Raw genomic sequence first — 23750 nt, forward strand, 5'->3', positions numbered from 1 at the left:
TTTTGGACAGTGAGAGAGATAGAGAGAAAGGTCTTCCTTTTTGCCATTGGTTCACCCTCCAATGGCCACTGCGGCCGGCGCATCGTGCTGATCCGAAGCCAGGAGCCAGGTGCTTCTCCTGGTCTCCCATGCGGATGCAGGGCCCAAGGACTTGGGCCATCCTCCACTGCACTCCCAGGCCATAGCAGAGAGCTGGCCTGGAAGAGGGGCAACCGGGATAGAATCCGGCGCCCCAACCGGGACTAGAACCCGGTGTGCTGGCGCCGCAAGGCGGAGGATTAGCCTGTTAAGCCACGGCGCCGGCCACTCTTTAAATTCTTTAAGTCTCTTCCCATCAATTGCATAAATGGTTCTCCTGGCTATTTCTATAAATGAGGGTATTTTTTTTTTTTTAAATCACATTGTGATTTCCTCAAATAAGTGCATAAAGCATTTTCTTTGCTTGTATGCTAATCTCTTCTCTTCGCCAAATATGGCAAACATTTTTTATGTTTGAGAAGATCACTATAATAATTTTTAAAAATTCTCTCCACTCCCCATATATGCCCATACTCTTTTTTTCTTTTTAAAGATTTATTTATTTGAAAGAGTTACAGAGAGATCTTCCACCCGCTGGTTCACTCCTCAAATGGCCACAATGGCCAGGGCTGGCCGAAGCCAGGAGCCAGAAGTCTCTTCCGGGTCTCCCACATAGGTACAGGGTCCCAAACACTTGGGCCATCTTCCACTGTTTTCTCAGCCACATTAGCTGGGAGCTGGATTGGAAGTAGAGCAGCTAGGACTGGAATTGGTGCCCACATAGGATGCTGGCACTACTTCATCCACTACTCCACAGCTTGCTATCCCCCCACTTAAGAATTATTTATTTACTCGAGAGAGTTACATCTTAGCTGAAGAAGGACAGGGCCGACTAGAGCTGCCTGCCCTGCAGCTGAAGGTGGGTCTTGGTTGCATGGTAGAATATTCTTCCCTGGTTAGAATCGTCCTCCTGGAGGTCTTGGAGAAAATCTGTGGCCAGTTCATCTACACTGGGAAGTAGAAAGCTAGTATTTCCTGGTTGCTCAATTAACTGTTTAGAAATGTAGCTTAAAATAGCCATCTATGGGGTTAGACTGATCCATGACAGCTTGACAGTGTTGGACCAGCCTCCCTTGGCCCTAACCTGTGCAACTATTTTAAGCTGTGACCCTAAGAACTGACAGGGCATACTCTACCCTCTTAGCACTGAGAGCCAGTTCTGTATTTCCAGGGCTGGGCAGGTCAGTTATAAACTGTGGGATTAAGGTTATCATTCTAATATTTTTGGAATTCTTATACCCACCTGTGCAAGCTGCCCAGCTTGTCTTGATATATTGAATTTCATTAAGAATAAATACCATTGTAGGGGAAGTTGAGAAAGATAAGGGGGAAAACCCCACAGATTTCATGTTTTACTCCCTTGTATTTTGAGCATTATCTGTTTGGTTGAATGTGTAGGAGAGGAATCATTTGATGATCATCATGATAAGATTGTCATTTTCATATGGCTGGTGCGCTAATGCCAGATTCTGTGATCGCCTTTGCCCAGTTCTCCACTGTCATCTCAAGTGGCCTTTTTCTCCTTATTTTCCATTTTACCCATTTAACTGTTACTATCCCAGGCTGCTGGCTTTATCTTATTACTTACTACCTTTGTGCTTTCTGTATTTATTTCTTAAATTCTTACTGAGTGTAGGCATGTGGCTAAGTTCCAAGAGTGTAAAGATAAAAGTCTTTGCCTTCTAAAAGCTTACCTTCTAGCAGAGGAAATGTAGCATTCATTAAAATAACAGGTAACACATCCAAAAACACAGGGTGGCGTAGACTAACTGCAGAATGGGGGTAAAAGGTGGTAGCACTGAAATGAGGAGCAATATGAAGCCACTGAAGGCCAGAGCAGGAATGAAAGGCTTGTTACAAATGTGAAAAAATAAGACACGCAGGCCGGGGGACAGCAGGTACAAAAGCCAAAAAGCTGGAATATGCTCACACACTGAAGTGTGGCTAAACTGTCTCACTTGTAGTGCAGATTTTGAGAAGATGAAGTTGGCAAGGTTGGTAGACACCTGATTAGGACAGAGTTGGACCAAGGACAAATGAGCAGTCACTGAAGGGGTGTGTAATGTGTGTATTTTAGAGAGTAGTGTTTTTATTTAGTAGACACAGGAGACAGAGGAAACCAATGTGGGGACCTTAGGGTTAGTCCAGATACTAGTAATTGGAAATCTGAACTTGAGTGTAAAGTACTGACTTCAAGAAGGGGGAAAAAAAAAAAAGATGACGAGATTTGGTGTATGAGTAGAGAGAGAGCAAATAAGAGTAATTCTTCAAGTATTTGAGCTTGCGTGGCTGTGAGACTGGCTGTATCATAAAGAAATCCGGGAAAAAGAATGGGAATGAACCTCGATCTTGGTGCGTGCTGAGTCGGAGTCAGTAGAACATCCTTCCATATGTGTGCAGTTTGTATTTGGAGAGTGGGTCTGAGGAGAGGGAGCCAAGTTGTTTTCTAGACACACAAGTCTCCTGTGGAGAGATGGTGGTTGCAGACATGGGTGTGTGGGGAATGGATGGGGGACGCAGTTTTGCATTTGAAGGACAGCAGGGTTAGGGTTGAACTTACAGGGGCAAAAAAGAAGGTCAAGTCCAGAACTGTGAGACCTGTCAGAATAGGGTGATATGCTCACAGCTAAGCAGAATCCCAGTTTTGAATCCTCTGACAATGACTTGAAGAATGTTGAGAAAAGTTCAGTTGGCTTTACAATTGAGAACTGTTCTATTCAGCATGAAACATGTGGCATTTTAAGGTAAAATTTAAAATGTATGTCTTTAGTTTCATTAACTCTGTTTCAAGTGCTGATAACCACATGTTGAACAGCACTGACAGAGAACATTTTTATTACTATAGGAAGTTCTGGTGCTTTTTTTTTTTTTTACATAAATATTATTTGTTTGAGAGATAGAGACAGATAAAGGGAGTTCCCATATGCTAGTTCACTTCTTCTTTTTTTTTTTTTTTAACAGGCAGAGTTAGAGAGAGACAGAGAGGTCTTCCTTCTGTTGGTTCACCCCCGAAATGGTTGCTATGGCCGGCATGTTGCGCTGATCCGAAGCCAGGAGCCAGGTGCTTCCTCCTGGTCTCCAATGCGGGTGCAGGGCCCAAGAACTTGGGCCATCCTCCACTGTCCTCCCAGGCCACAGCAGAGAGCTAGACTGGAAGAGGAGCAACCAGGACAGAACCGGCGCCCCAACTGGGACTAGAACCCGGTGTGCTGGCGCCACAGGAGGAGGATTAGCCTAGTGAGCCGTGGCGCCAGCCTGGTTTACTTCTTAAATGCCTCAGTGGCGGAGATTTAGCTAAGGCCAAAGCTAGGAGCATAGTCCAGGCTTCCCAGAGGCAGTGATGCAGGGTAGCTCAGGTGGATGACTGGAAATTAGCTAGGTTGGCAGAGAACAGGCGTTTCAGGCAGGGGTCAGCCTTGTGTGATAGCAGGTTGACATCAGTGAATTACAGACGACCTCATGTGCTTTGACCAAGACTGCCTGGGCCAGAGTCTTGGTGACAAGGGCCAGGTCAGGAAGAGTCTTCCCTTGCTGTGTCCTGAGGGTTATAGGGAGCCTTTAGGTAACTTTGAGGGGGACATTCTGGTCAGATTGCCATTCTGGCTTGCACAGTGCGACAGTAGACGAGAGGAGGCTGATCTTTTTTCAGGGAAATTGCTTCTGCAGGAAGATGGAACAGTGTTGTGGGAAGGATGGGAAAGGAGCAGAATAGCGGCCGGTGCTGTGGTATAGGAGGCTAAGCCTCTGCCTGCAGGATCTGGCATCCCATATGGGCACTGGATCAAGTCCCGGCTGTTCCACTTCCCATCCGGCCCCCTGCTAATGGCCTAGGAAAGCAGTAGAAGATGGCCCAAGTCCTTTGGCCCCTGCACCCACATGGGAGACCCAGAAGAAGCTCCTGGCTTTGGATCAGCGCAGCTTCAGCTGTTGCAGCCAATTGGGAAGTGAACCACCGGGGAGTGAACCAGCAGATGGAAGACCTCTCCCTCTCCCTCTCCCTCTCCCTCTGCACCTCAAATCTTGCCTCAGGTGGCAGCTTTACCCACTATGCCACAGTGCCTTGCCCCAAAATAAAAATATATTTTTTAAAAGTAAAAAAAAAAAAAAAAAAAGACAGCATTACAGTATTTGGAGAAGTACACAGGTAGCAGCAATGATGGAAAGGGAAATGAAGAGACTTCCCAGTGACTTTCGTCTTTTCAGCAAAGTCTCCTACTGATTGTAAGGTGCAAAGAACCAGCACATGGCTCACTTGGTTAATCCTCCACCTGCAGTGCCAGCATCCCACATGGGCACCGGGTTCTAGTCCCGGTTGCTCCTCTTCCAGTCCAGCTCTCTGCTGTGGCCCGGGAGGGCAGTGGAGGATGGCCCAAGTGCTTGGGCACCTGCACCCGCATGGGACACCAGGAAGAAGCACCTGGCTCCTGGCTTCTGATCGGCATAGCTTTGGCCGTAGTGGCCATTAGAGGAGTGAACCAATGGAAGGAAAACCTTTCTCTCTGTCTCTCTCTCTCACTGTCTGTAACTCTACCTGTCAAATAAATAAATAAATAAGGTGCAAGGAAAGGGGAATGAAGATTTGAGGACTGAGGCAAAAACTTGGAACTGCCAGAGAAGGGATGGATATACCATGTGTACGTGGCCAACACAGGACAAACGAAAGAGTCCTGAGAAGTGGCGATGGCCTACGCAGTATTCGGGTAGAATATCATTTTAGGGCATTTTTAGCCCTCTTGTTACCTCTTTGATATTTGGCAGCCTGAGACCTCAGGAAGTGGAGGTTGAGAATTACCGCCAGGTACAGCAGAAGTGGAGGGAGGCCAAGAGCAGCAGGAAGAGGGCTGCTGGAGTGGGAGTGTGTGTCTGGTGGATGACTGGAGAGTGAGGTAAGCATGACGATGGCATTCGAACGTGCTGGAGGAAGAGGGGCAGAAAGTTAAAAGGCAGCGGACGGAGGAGGCTGCGCTGAGCCTGACTTCCTGGAGAGGGAGCGGTTCTTGTTGATTCCAGGGTTCCTGTGGGGCTCTCTTTGTTAGAGACACCTTAAGTGCAGAACTGATATGCCTTTCCTAACCTACCCCCCTTCCTGGGTTCCTTTGTTTCCATTAATGGGATCATCCTCCTCGTCACCTTGACCTCAATGCTTATAGACTGATTTGATCTTCGTAAATAACAAAATGATTTTAACCAGTTTGTAGGTTTATGCTGAACCTTGGAATCGGCCTTTGTGTCAAGTGTTCTCTAGATGAGCATTTATACAATGGCAATATCATGTGGCTTTGGTGTGATAATTTAACTGCAAGTTAAAATGGTGTCTTTACTAACTGGTGTCTCTGCCTGTGGCTTTTTCTGTCTGTGATCTGTGCTTCACATTCCATAGCTTTCCTAAAGCCTGATCTGCTCTTGTTCCCTTAAAATCTCCATAGATGTGACTGCAGATTGTTCATGTAACTAGCACTTTGGAGAGGTGACGGAGCCCACCTGTTTCCCAGTACTGCTTGCCGTGACTCATTTTACTTACAAAGGATTGAAAGGAGACTTCAAAATGTAAAGACTGTTGTTTTTTTTTTTTAATTTTTTAATTTTGACAGAGTTAGACAATGAGAGAGAGACAGAGAGAAAGGTCTTCCTTTTGTTGGTTTACCCCTCAAATGGCCACTATGGCCAGCGCTGTGCCAATCCGAAGCCAGGAGCCAGGTGCTTCCTCCTGGTCTCCCACATGGGTGCAGGTGCCCAAGCACCTGGGCCATCCTCCACTGCCCTCCTGGGCCACAGCAGAGAGCTAGACTGGAAGAGAAGCAACCGGGACTAGAATTCGGCACCCGTATGGGATGCTGGCACCGCAGGCAGAGGATTAGCCAAGTGAGCGACAGCACCGGCCCCTAAAGACTGTTTTAAACATTCCATATAGGTGCAGTCACTTGACATCACAGTTAAGATGCTACTTGGGATGTTCACATCCCACATCACAGTGCTGGGGTGCAAGCCACAGCTGTGCTTCCGGTTCCAGTTTCCTGCTCGTGTGCGCCCTGGGAGGCAGCAGGTGACAGCTCAGGCAGCTGGGCGCCTGCTCCCCATGTGTGAGATCTGATTGAATTCTGCTCTCTGGCTTTGACCAGGCCCAGCCCCAGCTTTTGTAGGCGTTTGGTGAGTGAACTGGAAGATCTCTGTTCTCTCTCTCTGTCTTTCAGGTAAATAAAAATAAAGAAATACAATTAAAATTTCCATATAGAAGTAGTCAGATTTTTCTTCTTTGGTTTTTTTTTTCCACCACTGACTTCAGTGAGTATGGTCCAGTATAGAATGAATGGAAGAGGGAAAATTACACTGGAAAAAACTGTACTTGATGTTTAAGAGAAATATTCAGATTTTTCTGAGGTGTGGTTTGTGTAGTTGGAAGCACTTCTTCAAGATAAGTTATTCCCTATACAAACAGAGAAAGAGTTGAGATAGTTGGCAGTGATCTGCATAAAGGTGAGAACAAACAGAAATGGCTGAGAGTCAAATTGTGTTTCAGCTGGGTTTTCTCCCCAAGCCTTGCCCTGTCCACCTCGCTTCCCATCATCTGTAATGCCCAGCCCGTGTGAGACAGGCAGTACGTGCTTGCTGTAGCACATTGAGCTGGATGCAGGAACTGGAGCTGCCTTATACACTGCATTATTTGGAGGTGGAAAAATATATACAAATTCAGTCCTTTTATTTGTGGGCCTGTTACTGATTTTTAACCCTGAGAACTGCTCAGTAATATTCTGCAAGCTAATAATTTTAGAGAAAAATGTCAAATTTTATCACAAACTAGCATCATTATTCCAGTAGCATGATAAGAACAGTACTGCTGAAAGTTAAATGTAAGAGAATAAGGTTTTCCGTGGGATGTGGGTTTAGAAAATGACGGGGGACACTTAAATAAACTTCAGGCCGGTGTCATGTTTTTTAAAGGCAGCATTTATGGAGGTCTTTTACCTCCCAGGGTGTTGTCAGTCTCCAGGGCATTGATTTGGGGATCTCCACCACTGTTTTCCCAAAGCACTCTGTCAGACACGTTTATTTGTTGTTTAGTGTGTATTTTGGATCTTTTCACATAATTTGCGATCTGTTCATGCTTGCCATGTAATCTCTAAAGGTTGTTAGTATGTTTTTTATATTTTTATTATTATATTATTGAAGTTTATGTGGATGTGTATGATTATTTGTATTTATAATTGTTTTTATGTGCCCAAGTAAAACTTTTTAAAGTGCTGCTTTAATAATGGAAGCAAAGCTATGATTTAGTTTCTTGCTTTTGCAACTTAAAGAATTGATTTTCAGTGATCAGATTCTAAAGCAATTGGCTTACAAATTAGGATGAACAAGAGACTGATTTATAAACTGGGATAGTTTTTCTGTCTTTTTTTTTTTTTTTTTTTAGAAAAAAGATTTCTGTATTTACTTGAAAAGAAGGGTTACACAGAGAGAGGTGGGAGAGAGGGCTCAATCTACTGGTTTGATCCCCAAATGTCTACACTAGCTGGGATTGGGCCAGACTGGAGCCAGGAGTCAGGAATCCAGTCTGAGTCTCCCAGGTAGGTAGCAGGGACTCAACCTTTTAAGCCACCAGCTGCCGCTTCACAGGGTGTGCCTTTGCAGAACACTGCATCAGAAGCAGAGCCAGCATTTGAACCCAGCCATTCTGATATGGGATGCAGGCATCCCTAGTAGCATCTTACCCATGGCCCCAAATGCCTGCCCCTATTATGTACTTGTTCATATGCATTTGTTCTATGGATATATGTTATAAATAAATATACCAAATTATGTCAAGATTAGTTTCATTTTCATTTTATTCTTTCATTTTATTGAAAGATTCTGACAGAGACAGAGACAGAAAGACATATTCCATCTTCAGGATCATGTCCCAAATGCCTACAATGGCCAGGATTGGTCCAGGCCAAAGCTAGAACTCAGAACCCAGTCCTGGTCTCCCACATGGATGTTAGAGACCTATATACTTGAACCATCATCTACTGCCTCCAAGGATGCTCATTAGGGAAATGGATCAGAAGCAGAAGAACCAAGATCCAAACTAGGCTCTCCAATATGGGATGCTGGCATCCTAAGCAGTGGCTTGACTGCTCCAGTATCCAGGTTTCTAAGGGGAGAATCGTAAAGAGGGTTCAAAGACCACTAATAGCTGTGTTTTTGTTTTTTTTTTTTAATTTTTTTTTTTATTTATTCTTTTTGCCAGGCAGAGTGGACAGTGAGAGAGAGAGAGAAAGGTCTTCCTTTGCTGTTGGTTCACCCTCCAATGGCCTCCGCGGCCGGCGCGCTGCGGCCGGCGCATTGCGCTGATCTGAAGCCAGGAGCCAGGTGCTTCTCCTGGTCTCCCATGCGGGTGCAGGGCCTAAGGACTTGGGCCATCCTCCACTGCACTCCCGGGCCACAGCAGAGAGCTGGCCTGGAAGAGGGGCAACCGGGACAGAATCCTGTGCCCCGACCGGGACTAGAACCCTGTGTGCCGGCGCCCCAGGCGGAGGATTAGCCTATTGAGCCGCGGCGCTGGCCAATAGCTGCTTTCTGATCCTCAGCGTTCTCTTTGCCTGGTGTTTAGTTCTGCTAAGGTGCACGCCACACCCCAGCCCTGTGCACTTCTGTAGGCTATGTGAGCTCGCCCTCACACTTTCTTCAGTTTGACAGGTCTCGGGTCATGCATTTAGGGCATATTTTGAAAGTGTCCGCATCTGTGCTTCGTGCTAAGGCATGAATGAGTAATGGCAACCCCCGAGACTTCAGATGGGAGCGGGAGCCTACCCACTACCTGCCACGCCTCCTCCACAGCAGATTTTAGATGACTGCAGGTTGCCTTTCCTTCTAGACCAGGTTCTGGGTGTGGTGGGAGAGGTGTTTCAGAGAGCAGCACCTTCAGGCATCTGAACTGATAGACAGGTGGACTGTGTCAAGCCCAAGTAATATCCCTAGTTGCCAAGAAGAGAGCATGGCCAGCCGGGGAGGCACAGGCCCCTGGATTCAAGCTGACCTAGGTGTGCGTTGTGGCTTTCCGCTTAACAGCTGCCTGAGCTTGGGAGACTCTTGTACCCTCTCAGCAGTAAGTGACAAAGGGCAGATATCAAGTAGTTGAGCTGTCATGGCCATTTAATAGGACTTCCCTTCTGTGCCTCAAAAAGTCACTTTAAGAAATTGACTAGGGGCCGTTGCTGTGGCATAGTGGATAAAGCTGCCAAAAAAAGTGCCAGCATCTCATATGGGCACCAGTTCAGGTCCTGGCTGCTCCACTTCCAATCTAGCTCTCTGTTATGGCTTGGGAAAGCAGTGGAAGATGGCTCAAGTCCTTGGGCCCCTGTACCCACATGGGAAAGCTCTAGGCTCCTGGCTTTGGATCAGCACAGCACTGGCCGTAGGGGCCAATTGGGAAGTGAACCAGTGGATGGAATACCTCTCTCCTCTCTCTGTGTAACTCTGACTTTCAAATAAATAAATAAATCCTAAAAAAAAAAAAAGAAGTTGACTAAGGGAGCCAGTGTCATGGCATAGCAGGTTAAGCTGCTGCGTGCGATGCCTGCATCCCATATATGCTCTGGTTTGAGTACTGGCTGCTCCATTTCTGATCCAGCTCCCTGCTAATGCACCTGGGAAAGCAGCAGAAGGCGGCCCAAGTGTTTGGGTCCCTATACCCAGATAAGAGACCCGGAAGAGCTCTTGGTTCCTGGCTTTGCAGCCATTTGGGGAGTAAACCAGCAAATGGAAGATCTCTGTCTCTCTCCCTCTCTCTGACTCTTCCTTCCCTCCCTCTCTCTGTAACTCTGCCTTTCAAATAAGTAATAGATAAATCTTTTTCTTTTTAAAAGAGAAGTTGGTTAAGGCCCTTCCTCCAACCCCATGTCCCTCCTTTGCTGAGCCTTTGTCTCCAGGATGCTATGTGTCAGGGTCATGGCTGTATATACACCCTTCCTGTTGTCCTGTGTTCTTTCCACCTCTCGGATTTCTCCCCTGCGTGAAGCCTGGGTTTTTCTCTCCTTGATAGTAAATCACTTTCCTCTGAGCTACAGAGGCAGACATGTCATGTACATTTTTGTTACTGCACATGCTGAAATCATTTATTTGCGTTTGTTACCCCACCAGTAAGAGTTTAAAACTAGATCTTACTCATCTTTATTTCCCCAGGAGCGTTCTGCTCACAGCAGGTACTTGGGAAATGTTTGTTGAATGAACAGTCTCACTTGTATACCAGGTCCTTATCCGAGATCCAGAGCTTACAGAAATCTAAGCAGCTGTTACTATTCGTACCTGGTACAGCTTGCGGTTGCAGGTTGATCGGAGTTAAAATTCCTTTTGGGTGTTTATCACATTGCTGACACTGCTGAGTGTGCTCTACGTGAGAGGACTTCAGACATTTGATGGGAAAATTAAAAGATAAAAATGTAAACTTTGTTGTTCCACATTAGCTCCATCAAATTCAAGACACTTGTAGTGATGAGAGGAGCCATTTGGGCTGTCCTGGAAGCACGGAGGGTCCTGGGAGTGTCACCGTGTTGGTGTGTCTTTGTTTTCCCCACTAACGGAAGGTAAATCAGTGCCTGTTGCAGATTTTTGTTTTTTAAGGTTAGGAGACAGAGAAATCCGAAGGAGCCAAATCAAGACTGTAAGAAGGTTGCCTAATGGTTTCCCATAGAACTCTCACCAAACTGCCCTCCTTGGATGAGGGGAATGTGCAGGCGCATTGGCACTGGGAGAAGCGCTCTGATAAAGCTGCCCCGGGTCTTTTTCTGCTAAAACTCTGGCCAACTTTTTCAAAAACTGCTACTAAGACTACGATATTCTGCAGTCCTTCAGAAAGGCTGTGAGCAGAATGCCTTGAGCTTCCCAGGAAACTGTTACCGTGACTGGGCCACTTCCACCTCTTGCTAGCCATTACGTCGATTATATTTTGTCTTCAGATCCTACTGATGAAGTCATGTTTTACCTCCTGTGAAGAGTTCCTCAAAGGGCTGACATTGTGGCATAGCAAGTTAAGTCATTGCCTGCAATGCTGGCATCCCATATGGGCTCCAGTTTGGGTCCCGGCTACTGTACTTCCAATCCAGCTCCCTGCTAATGTGTCTGGGAAGGTAGTGGAAGATGCACCCATTAGGAGACCCAGATAAAGCTCCTGGCTTCAGCTTGGCCCAGCTGCAGGCCATTGTGGCCTTTAGGGAAGTGAACCTGCAGATAGAAAATCTGTCTAGGGCCGGTGCTGTGGTGCAGCAGGTTAAAGCCCTGACCTGAAGCACTGGCATCCCATATGGGCACCAGTTCTAGTCCCGGCTGCTCCTCTTCCCATCCAGCTCTCTGCTGTGGACTGGGAAAGCAGCACAAGATGGCCCAAGTCCTTGGGCCCCTACACCTGCATGGGAGACCTGGTGGAAGCTCCTGGCGGCGCAGCTCTAGCTGTTGCGGCCAACTGAGGAGTGAACCAGTGGATGGAAGACCTCTCTCTATATATTATTGACCTCTCTCTGTAACTCTTTCAAAATAAAAAATAAAATAAATCAAAAAAATAAGAAAATCTGTCTCTCCCTCTCTGTAACTCTGCCTTTCAAATAAATAAAATAAACCTTTTTTTGTTTGTTTGTTTATAAAGTTCCTCAAAGAAATTCTTCAAGATCTTGATCTGAATTGTCTAACTCTCCATGATGAAGTGTTGGTTAGTCTAGTGTTAAGAAGCCCATGTCCTACTTTGGAGTACCTGGGTTCGATTACCAGCCCCTGCCCATGACTCCAGTTGCCTGCTACTGCAGCCCCAGTGATGCAGCGTTGGTGGCTCAAGTGGTTAGGTTCTTGCTACCCACATGGGAGGTCTGGACTGAATTCCCTACTCACAGCTTTGACCTGGCCCCTGCCTGTTTTGCAGGCATTTGGGAAATGGACCAGCAGAAGAGGGCTCTCTTTTAGTTATCTGTCTGCCTGCCTTCTCTTTCTCCCTCTTAAATAAATAAGATTTAAAAATTGCCCTTGAGAGCGCTGCTCTTGTATGCAGCTGATCTGGATGTAACAGTTTTGGTGCAGAAAGTTTGCTCTATTTTATTTTTTAAAATCAGAATTGTGTAAGCTGAACCAATGGACATGGCATTGGCTGTTGTTTCTGTAGTTAAAATTGTGGGTCCACATTAGGTGTGACAATGAGAACTTTTTTCTCACAAATTTATTTGGATGGTTTGCTGATGCAGGCTTCCTCTTAACATCTTGTCCCTTCTTAAAACAAGTTATCCATTTGTAAATTGATTTCTTTGGGGCATTGTCCATATGCACCTTTTGTGAAAAGATCAGTGACTTCACTGTTCTTCCATCAAAGCTTCACCATAACTTCTTTCAGCAGAATTATGTTGCTCTGATAGGGACTCTTCAAACGGATATCTCACCCTTCTTAATGCCTGGTCTAGCTGCTTTTCACATATGTTATAACAAATTAGTAAGAGTTTATTTTGGTGCAAAAAAAAAAAAAAAAGCCACCAACCCCAGACGGGGTTGGCATTGTGGTGTCATGGGTAAAGTCACTGCGTGAGGTGCCAGCATCTCCTATGGGCACTGGTTGGAGTCTAGCTGCTCCACTTCTGATTCAGCTCCCTGCTGATGTGCCTGGGAAGGCAGCAGAGGATGGCCCAAGTACTTGAGCCGCTGCGTACACGTGGGAGACCTGGAAGAAACTCCTGGCTTCAGACCAGCCCAGCTCTGAGATCTCTCTCTCTTTTTGCTTCTGCCTTTCAAATAAATAAATTATAATAAAACTCCTAGAAATCCATGCATAATGTTTTCATAATTTGCATTTTCTGTAATTTACATAAATTTTTTTAAAAAATATTTATTTTATTTATTTGAAAGAGAGCTACAGAGAGAGAGAGAGAGAGAGAGGGAGAGGTCTTCCATCTGCTGGTTCACTCCCCAAATGACTGCAACAGCCAGAGCTGAGCCGATATGAAGCCCGGAGCATCTTCTGCGTCTCCCACGCAGGTACAGAGGCCCAAGCACTTGGGCCATCTTCGCTGCTTTCCCAGGCCATAGCAGAGAGCTGGATCGGAAGTGCAGCAGCCGGGACTCAAACTGGCGGCCATATAGGATGCCAACACTGCAGGCTGGGGCTTTAACCCACTGCACCATAGTGCCGGCTCCCCATGTAACTTTTGAAAACTCATACATAATCTCATCCAGGTCCCATCACACTCAGGTCCTCAAAGAGAGGAGCAGCCAAGAGAATCTCAGGCAGGTTCCTTTGACTCCAAAGCTGAGTTTAACCTCTGGGCTCTGCTAGGGTGTCTGTTGTGCCTGCTCAGTTAAGTCATGCCCACAGCAAGTAGTCGTGGAAGGCACTGGCTAATGTGGTTCACTTTCATGTAGAGAATAACAAGAGAACTCTCAGCTGTTTCTTAATGTTCTCAGGTTATAGTTCTTTTGTGGGAAAACAGGTGGTCGCAGTTACTGCATGAGAAGTATTTTTAATTAACAAGCATAACTTCCAAACAGAGATCTTCTTGTTTTCATGATCCCTACATTGTGGAAACTCCAATCCTGTGTCTTTTAAAGCTGTCAGAGCTTGCTTCTGCATGTATATTGCTCTTTTTCCAAGAGTTTAATTCAGTCATATAGTTTCAGTTTTAATGGAGATTCATGTAACTTATCATACTTAAAAGTAAAAAAAAAAAAAAAAACATTTTAGCTGATAGGAAAATCGTGCATGTTTATGGGGTACCATGCAACGTTTCAGTAAATGTAGACATTGTGTGATGTCCGATCAGGATAAACATAGCTGTCTCTTCAAACATTTAACACTTCTTCATGGTGAAAGCATTCATTCAAAATTCTTTCCTTTCCTTTCCTTTTCCTTTTCCTTTTCCTTCCTATCCTATCCTATCCTATGAGGAAACACACAGCATATTATTATAGTCACTCCTTCCAATTTGGCCATAGCCGATTACTAATTAATACCCTTTCCCTATCTCTTCCTCTCCCCTGTAGTTTTTATAGACATCACATAAATATACCCTGTTTTAATTTTTCATATATTTTATTTTGGATCTAGTTGTTTATAATGATAAGAATATATGGGGCCCATAAACATCAGTTGAGTTGTTCTGAAGCTTGATTTTAGCAGATTTCTTAACCTCAGCACTGTTGACATTGGGCCAGGTCCTTGTTTGCTTTGGGGTCTGACTTGTGCATAGTAAGATGTTCAGTATCCCTTGCCTCCTCACTAGATACCGGTAGTATTTCCCAGATTGAGGCAACCAAAAATGTCTCTAGTTGTTGCCAAATATCTCCTGGAAGGCAAAATTACTTCTGGGAATCATTGGTTTAAGGACCTTAGATCCAACAAAAGTAGAATTTTTAAAAATTATTTTAGCTACCTTAAAAAATTAATTGAAGCAGTTTAGAGTAATACCTTCAGTAGCTTTTGGTATATTCAGAGTAGTGAGACCTTTACTGCAATCTAATTGTAGATATTTCATCATCTCATAAAGAAACCCCAGACCTATTAGTAGTTAATTTGCCATTTCTTCTCTCTGTCCACCAAGCCATAGGCACATTTGGCTATCTTTTATGTTTAAGAATTTAGAGCCGCCTTGTGTAAATCAGATCATAATACAAACCTAGTCCTATTTCAGAGTATGTTTGTTGAAAACTATTTGTGTTATAAGAAGAGTTCTTCAGAGGCCCTTATGTGAACACATAGACTGGCAGACCCCCAAGCTTGATATCTGAAGGAAATCGACCTAAATAGAGTGAGTTAGGAAGCACTTTGGCTTTATTCACAACAGTAAAATTGCATCCTGTTCCCATGGCAAGTTTTGTATTACAGAAATGAGCAGTTTTTGTTTTCCTAATAGAAAAATTTCCTAGGCTATTTTTATGAAATGTAATCATAAAACACATATACTTAACAGAGAATTTTGAACCTGATATATACCTGTTCTTAATAAATAGGTCATTTTCAGTGAATTGGTAGCTGGATTATTTTATTTAGATAATTGTTTTGGTTTGGTTTCATTTTTCCAATTTGTGGGTCTATTTTACTAACAACAATGTAACTTGATATTCATTATAAAAAACTTGAACATTTCTTTTTCTATAAGAAATAGGTTTGTTTGAATTTTCTTGTGTCCATTTTCTTATCTATAAAATGCAAGTGTTAATAACTGTACTAGTTACCTCAAAGGATTGGTATAAAAAGAATCAGATTAGTAGTAGTTGAGGGAAATTGATAAAAAGTTATACCATCATCTTTAATTTCTCCTTCCCCTTACCCCCAGAAGGCTGTCAAACTAAGTCATGTTTCCTCTGGTTCTTTTTTGTCTGGTTAAAATTTATGCTCCATACGAAATATTTTCAGTAGATTAGACTTAAAGGTCCTTAATGAATAGAACTGCACAAAGTGAAGACGTGAGTGAGTACTAGTAGATAAATGGCAAAGGACATCAACACAGAATTAGAATTCAGGAAGAACATTCAGATGTCTAGTAAACATTTGTAAGATATGTTCAGCCTAACTAGGAATAGTAAGTATTGATAAAAGCAAGTGTGAAATGCTAGCTATATTGGGTCTATTAATTGGCCACGTTTTTTTCCTTTCAGAAAAAACTTCACTTAGCCACTGATGAATGTAAATGTTCTCCTTGCTAGAAACACTACAACTATTGTAAATAAGGCTAAATCTCCCCTTGAGTGCACACCCATCTCAGAGCCCCTGTGAGAAGAAGCAGTCCTTGTCAGTTTGTTAGATATCTGTTCAGATATTTGCACACTTGTTTGTTGCACGTGAATGTCATTGTAGGTAATACTACAGTGCCTATGAACTACACAGTATCATAGTGTAGGCACTTGTCAGCAACTTGATTGTTTTCACACAGTGGTATGTTTGTTTTGAAGAGGTTTATCTTAACGTTGGTAGCATAAATGTTTATCCTCTACTTCTCGATTGTACAGACATTCTGGGATATGACCATTCCACTGTGCTCAGCTATTCGCTCATTCATAATTACTGGGGTTGTTTCTGACTTTGTACTGTTAGCGCAGAGTATTGTTTTGTGGTCTAAGGAAAAATAAAGGTAAAGCAGAATAAAGGGACTGGTGTAGCTGTGAAGTGGAGGGGTTGCAAATAGAGCACTTGGGGATTGGAAGGCTGCATTGGAAAGGTGACCTTAGACCAAAGACTGGGAGAAAGTAAGGGAACGGAGTTTCAGTCCACTGGGGAACGTCCGTCTGTAAGCAGAGCGCACAGTGCGCAGGTCCTAATGTGGGGCTGTGCCTGGTATGTTGAAGGAACAGGAAGGTCTGGTGGAAGTACAGTGAGCCAGGGCATGGGACTGGTTTATACACAGGGGCATCAAAAAGTTCCTGGAAACTTGGAATTAAAAGATCCTGGGAGCTTTCCGTAAGCTTTTTGAGGCCTCTTGCTCCCTCTCCCCAACCTCTGTTTAGGACATTCTAGTCGATTTAAGGCTTTTGGAGTGTCATTGTGGGATTTTGGCAAAGGAGTGGCATGATCAGACTTTACGTTTTAGAGTGATCCTCTGGCAGCCATCGAAGTTACAGAAGAGAGGTCATTGGTGGCAGAGTGGCTAGTTAGGAAGCTATGGTGGTAAGCAGGAGAAAATGATGTTTTGGATAAATTTGCAAGTCATAGGGGATGATGGAGAAGTGCGTGGATTCTGGATACAGTTTGAAGTGGGAGTCAGCAGAGTTAGTGGAGTATGTACAAAGGACCAGCATCAAGAATGGAGTGATTCCATAGACTTCTATCTAAGCGGTGATAGGATGGAATTGTATATGGCTTAGGAAATCTAAATTCAGATATAATCAAATTTATCAATATTTTCCTTTACCATTTTTAGGGAAGTCTTGTTTAAGAAGACTGGTTCTTCTGTGTTTTCTTCCAGTACTACTGTTTTATTACTCCTTTTCGTTTCTACAATCAAAGTTTTCAAAAAGCCTGCTAGCGCATTCCTTTGTGAATAGTGTGATTCAGATGTCAACCTTCTGCTCTCTGTACATAACCAGGTAGCCAGTAGCCTCAAACCAGACATGTGACTATTTCCTCCTTTCCTGCTGATTCATGGTGTGATTTGTATTAGCACTAAATTTACACACACACAGAGGTTCAGAAAGTTCGTGGGAAATGCCCATTATTGGGATTCCATTTTTTCCATGAACTTTTTGAACCTCCTTTGTGTATGTATCTGTTGTAGGTCATGTGTTGCTGTTTTAAACCACAACTAAGGCATCTGTTACCACATTGTTTTAATTTCTGGAGCTTATAAAATTTTTATTGTACTTTTTCAAAGTCTATGTGGCTGATTTTTCACAAGTTTAATCAGTAGAGCATTATGGAAATTTTTTAAATGTAAGTTGTGGTTGTATCAGTTTATATAGTAATTTTAGAAAAATTAGTACATTTACATTCATGATTATTCCCATCAAAGAATGTGTGTTTCTCTCTGTTTGAGTCTTATTTTAATGCCCTTTCCTAATGTTCTTCAACATCTTGTGCATTCTGATTAGATGACTTCTCAGGTATTCTCAAGCTGTCAGGACCATCACTGCTGCTGTAGACAGTGTGTTTCTTTCTTTTTCACTGGTTTGTTGCTGATGTGAGGGAAACTTCATTTATTGTGTGGATCTTTTTGTTTTTTGTTTTTTCTTTACAGGCAGAGTTAGAGAGAGAGAGAGAGAGAGAGAGAGAGAAAGGTCTTCCTTTTCCATTGGTTCATCCCCCAAATGGCTGCTATGGCCGGCATGCTGCGCCAATCCAAAGCCAGGAGTCAGGTGCTTCTCCTGGTCTCCCATGGGGTGCAGGGCCCAAGCACTTGGGCCATCCTCCACTGCCCTCCTGGGCCATAGCAGAGAGCTGGCCTGGAAGAGGGGCAACCGGGATAGAATCCGGGGCCCCAACCGTGACTAGAACCCGGTGTGCCGGCGCCGCAAGATGGAGGATTAGCCTGTTAAGTCACGGCGCTGGCCTGAAGATCTCTCTTTATCTGTCTTTCAAATAAAATGAAAATAATAAAATAAAAATATATCGAAACTCCATTTTCTGTATTTCTTTAAAAACGAGAAAAGTTACTAAGTTCTCCCCAAAGGATGCTTGCAGATTTGTGTTGTATAAAAATTTTAGCTTTAAGTAGTAAACAAAGAACTGTGGATAATTTTCAAATCCTAAACAATAAAGAATATATTCAGGACAGATTTACAGTATCTGGATGGTGACTGTTGAGGTAAATATGTAATAAGGTCTCAGTTTCTGAGAAGGAACTGTGATACTAAAACACAAGCAAGAACTCAATAGTTTAATGTAACTTTTATTAGCAATCACAAAACATAAGGTCAATATAAAATATATACATCCTTAAATAAAGTCAAGAGATTTTATAGTAATACTGAATATTGAGATTTGCATGCTATTGGGAGAATGATCATCTTTTATTCAATTAACTGGAAAAGCAAAGCATTCTTAAGATGAAATCCAAAGTTCCTCCTGGTCTCCCATGCGGGTGCAGGGCCCAAGCACTTGGGCCATCCTCCATTGCCTTCCCAGGCCACAGCAGAGCGCTGGACTGGAAGAGGAGCAACCAGGACAGAATCCAGCACCCCGACCAGGACTAGAACCAGAGTACTAGCACCGCAGGCAGAGGATTAGCCTAGTGAGCCGCGGTGCCAGCCTGTGTTGATCTTGTATTTGACCATCTTGCTGAAATACCATATTAAGTTCTGATGATTTATAGACTTTTTTAGAGTTTTGTAAATAACAATCTTATGTGAACCTGACATTTTCGTTACTCCTTGTAAATATCTCTTGTATAGAACTTTTTTTTTAATCTTAACTTTTTTGGGTTAGATCTTCAGAAAATATAGAATATTACAGGTATAAATAGGACTAACTTCTGTTACAAACCACAGTGAGACTGTAATTTTTTGTGCACTAAATGTTATTAAAATTCTTGCCGACTCTTATCTTGTGCATGAGATACAACAATATTCTCAAATACTTCTAGTGGAAATGTAATGAGTATAACTGTATACCTCTGTAATTTTGTGATATGTGCAATCTTTTTATTTAAAAATTATTTATTTGAAAGGCAGAGTGATGGGGATGGGACACACACACACACACACACAGATTCTATCTTCCATGCAACAACCACGAGCCAGGAACTCCATCCTTTTCTCCCATTTGGGTGACAGGAACTCAAGTACTTGGCCATCTTCTGCTGCCTTCCCTGGCACGTTAGCAGGAAGCTGGATTGGAAACAGAGAAGCCAGGATTTGAACCGGAGCTCCCATTTGGAATGCTGGTGCCACACATGGCTGTTTAATCTGCTATTCCACAATGCCAGCCCTGTATAGAATCTTTTTTTTTTCTTTAAGATTTATTATTTATTTGAAAGACAGAGCTACAGAAAAAGAACCATGCACTGGTTCACTCCCCAGATGGCTGCAATGGCTGGAGCTAAACTGATCCAAAGTCAGGAGCCAGGAGCTTCTTCCAGATCTCCCATGCAGATGCAGAGGCCCAAGGATTTGTGCCATCTTTTACTGCTTTCCCAGGCCTACTAGAAAGCTGGATTGGAAGAGGAACAGCCAGGACTAGAACTGGCGCCCATTTGGGATGCTGGCGCGTCGGGCTGGAGCTTTAACCTGCTGTGCCACAGCACCAGCCCTATATGGAGTCTTACAAATGTTTCATATCCTGTGATCTAGTGATTTTACTTCCAAGACTGTCCCATAGAAATAATTAGAAAAAATGTTTTTGTTCAGATTGCTCATTATTTATGTTACTTATGTGTAACTTATAATACATGTTTGGAAATAAAATGGTTTTTACATGGTATTTGTATTTGATGAAATATTACACGATTATTATATTATAACAGAATTTATACTAATTTTTCCCATGGTACATAGGTATTTAGTTTTAGTAAGTGATACATCAATAAGGAAAAACACATAGCTTCTAGCTTATTTTTTAAAACCAGAATCAGCAAGTGAAAAGTCAGTACAGAAGCTTATTTTTAGCTTAAAAAAAAAATCAAAGCTATATCCTGGGAATTGAACTACTGTGTGTTTCCTTCTTTCAGAATGACATGTGTGTTTTCTGGCCAGTAACACTCTACCAAACATTGTACTAAACCAAAGCAGACAGATGACGGGTAATGCTGTTTACTGCCTCCTGCTTCTGCTGACTAGACCAGTGGAATACCATCTTGGCAAAAGAGATTTTGACAGGAAAAGAGATAGCAGAGTCCCTGCGCTCCCAGAAAGAAAACCTAAGGAACTGGTTCACTTTATACAGAAAACATTTTAAATAAATGTGCGCACATACTTAATGTGCTAAAATATCAGGATAGATTTCAGTCTATTTGTAGCACACAACATACAATAAAATAGGAATGCCAGTATAGAAAGCCTTCACAGCCCTAACAGCTGAAAAGCATGTGGCATATAGTATTTTTGTTTAACGTGGTAATTGGATGTTCCAAGATCACATCCACTAGGTTAACCTGTATATCCAATTATAAAATTTTTTTTTTTTTTTCAAAAATAATGCTTACAGGAGACTTGTAGAAGCAGCATGACTCCATGAGGAACAGCAGAAGACATAGTGATACAGGGACTGCAAATGTACGGACTAGAAGTCGATTTTCATGTGTGGCTTTTAGGTAAAGAACATTTCTGTCATTTGATCCCTATAGCCAAGACATGCTGTGATGGGAGAGATTCAAACACCTTAAGACAAACAACTGGCTCCCATGACACCATAGAGAAATCAAAACCCCCATTGAAGCCTAAGAGCTAAAACTCTGACCATGGAAGAAAGAGCTACTGAGTACACAAGAAGAGTCATGCAGCCACGCCTGCTGGGACAAAGGTTCCTGAGCATGAGCTCTTCACTCTGTTGACACACTGACGTGTGTGCTGGGGGAAGGGTATCTCAGGTGGTGTTGGCATGGGCTCGCTCCAGAGAAACCCGACTCAGAAACCTCTGGGGGAGGCGTCTAGTTGGTGATGCTAGGAGCACTAGCATTACATGATACAAGAAAACGTTTGAGGAGAAAGAGCCAGGAGTCAGCCCCTCACCCCCCACCCCATCTCTGCCAATTAATACTTACCATGAATGAAGAGCTGTGGTACAGAAGCAGTCCTTCCAGAATGTGTGCTTCTGCCATCTCCTTGCCTGAAGGCTCTTGAGCCTGTTGAGCTGGTGACATCCAAAACGATTCCATTCATTGCCTAGAGTCACAGACTGTTCTGGGAAACTGGCATAGAAGACAGTTTGCACAGTGATGTCACCACGAAACCACTGCTTGAGACCAGTGCCCAAACTTCTGCTCTGTAGTCCTGAAAGATATTTATTTATTTATTTATTTATTTATTTATTTATTTATTTATTTTGACAAGCAGAGTGGATAGTGAGAGAGAGAGACAGAGAGAAAGGTCTTCCTTTTCCGTTGGTTCACCCACCAATGGCCGCTGCGGCCGGCGCATCGCGCTGATCCGAAGGCAGGAGCCAGGTGCTCCTCCTGGTCTCCCATGTGGGTGCAGGGCCCAAGGACTTGGGCCATCCTCCTTTGCCTTCCCAGGCCACAGCAGAGAGCTGGCCTGGAAGAGGGGCAACCGGGACAGAATCTGGCACCCCGACCGGGACTAGAACCCCAGGGTGCTGGCGCCGCAAGTGGAGGATTAGCCTAGTGAGCCGCGGCGCCGGTGAAGGATTTCTTTAAAAGCCAGAAAATCTGTGCGTGTGAGAAGCAAGTCCAGTGTGTCACCCGCCGCCTCATCGCCATGATGCTATCATGTTGGGAAAATCCAGAGGTCTGGTCCCACTGCTGTTCTTCAATATACTTTTCTACCAAAGAAATATGTTCATTAAAAACAGGCATGGAGGTGAATTTATTCACTTCTTTATCTTCAAATTCTGGGTAGTCCTTGTCCAAGAACTTTTTTTTTTTTAAGATTTATTTATTTATTTGAAAGAGTTACACAGAGAGAGGAGAGGCAGATAGAGAGGTCTTCCATCCGCTGGTTCACTCCCCAATTGGCCGCAAGAGCTGGAGCTGTGCTGATCTGAAGCCAGGAGCCAGGAGCTTCTTCTGGGTCTCCCACATGGGTGCAGGGGCCCAAGGACTTGGGCCATCTTCTGCTGCTTTCCCAGGTCATAGCAGAGAGCTGGAAAGGAAGTAGAGCAGCCAGGTCTCGAACTGGTGCCCATTGGGATGTCGGCGCTTCAGGCCAGGGCGTTAACCCGCTGTGCCACAGCACCATCCCCCAAGAACTTTCTTTGTAATAACTGATGCTCATCATCCATGAAATCTCCTGTAAATACCCAAGCACCTTGTCAAATTCTGCATCAGAAGCCAAGGAGAAGGACCACGTGAAGCTTCCTTCCTCTATGGTGTCCGTTGCAGTTGCCATGTTCATCTCTGCAGGTGAAAGGGCCTGGCCTGTGTTCTGTCCACAGAGCCCCAGCCACGTCGGAAGCATGGTGGACTGCCATCCTGGAGTCGGCGTCCATGCTGCAGTCTGTTAACAGCAGCTTGTGCGTGAGGTCTGCCTGGCTCTGGGCACACACTGGCTGGGCTTATGAGCCCTGCTGGCCTGCTCTGTGCATACCACATCCACAGGTCACAGTGTCAGTTACTGACCCCTGGTGTCACACCCCACCCCGCAAGTGCTTATATTATTAAATAAATAAGATTAGAATATGGAGTTGTGAGGTAGAAATATTTGGGTATCAAAAGGCATTGAGGGACTGGTGCTGTGGCTTAACAGGTAAAGCCACAGCCTGCAGTGCCAGCATCCCATATGGGTGCCAGTTCAAGTCCTAGATGCTCCACTTCCAATCCAGCTCCCTGCACTGTGCCTGGGAAAGCAGCAGATGATGGCCCAAGTCCTTGGGCCCCCACACCCACGTGGGAGACCTGGAAAAAGCTCCAGGTTCCTGGCTTCGGATCAGCCCAGCTCCAGCTGTTGCAGCTATGTGGAGATGGAAGACTTCTCTCTCTCTGCCTCTGCCTCTCTGTAACTCTGCCTTTCAAATAAATAAATTTAAAAAAAATTTTAACAGAAAGGCACTGATCAAGGATAAGAAACACGTATATCAAAATGATAATAGTGATAATCTGAGAGGAATTACTGGGAGGCTGCTTTTATTCCCTCCATGGGCACCTGTGGTCAGCGTGCACAGCTCTTAAAATCAGAGGAAAAAGAAATTTGACATCTTTTATCTGACACCAGGCTGTACACCTTCCTTCATCTGGGTACAGAGGGAGAAGTCCTAGCCCATCCTCTTATTGGCATGTTTACTTGTGCTTTTTAAGAGTATTCTTCTCAAAAAAGGTGTTGCTGAGTGTGGGGTAGCGAGTGTTAGAGGACAAATCTGATACGTGAGCAAGAAGCAGCACCGTGGTTTCAGTAGCAGGTTGCAGTTTACACTCTGGGATCTGCTCTAGGTCACCTCAGTTCCCCGTCAGGGAAGCAGGAGGAAACTGGTCAGTGTCCACTCTCGGTTTCTTACCTTGCTACCCATCTTGTAGCCATATGTGTATTGCTAACCAGCTGTCACCTAGTAGTCCTGTGATACACTGTTCCCCTTGTTTCTTTAAAAACTGTTTAGGTTTTAGATCATCATTCACTTTATTTAAGAAACAATTATT

At 43.9% G+C, this 23750-nt stretch overlaps 1 protein-coding gene and 1 pseudogene across 3 annotated transcripts in view; one reads left to right on the forward strand and one right to left on the reverse strand.

The window, feature by feature from the left end:
* Positions 1-23750, forward strand: part of SP4 (Sp4 transcription factor) — a 90244-nt gene that overhangs the window by 26631 nt on the left and 39863 nt on the right. The gene's annotated exons all lie outside the window — the stretch shown is intronic.
* On the reverse strand, positions 21334-22578 carry LOC133749941 (ADP-ribosylation factor-like protein 2-binding protein; annotated as a pseudogene).

Source organism: Lepus europaeus, chromosome 20 (assembly GCF_033115175.1).
Source record: "Lepus europaeus isolate LE1 chromosome 20, mLepTim1.pri, whole genome shotgun sequence".
Lineage (NCBI taxonomy): Eukaryota > Metazoa > Chordata > Mammalia > Lagomorpha > Leporidae > Lepus > Lepus europaeus.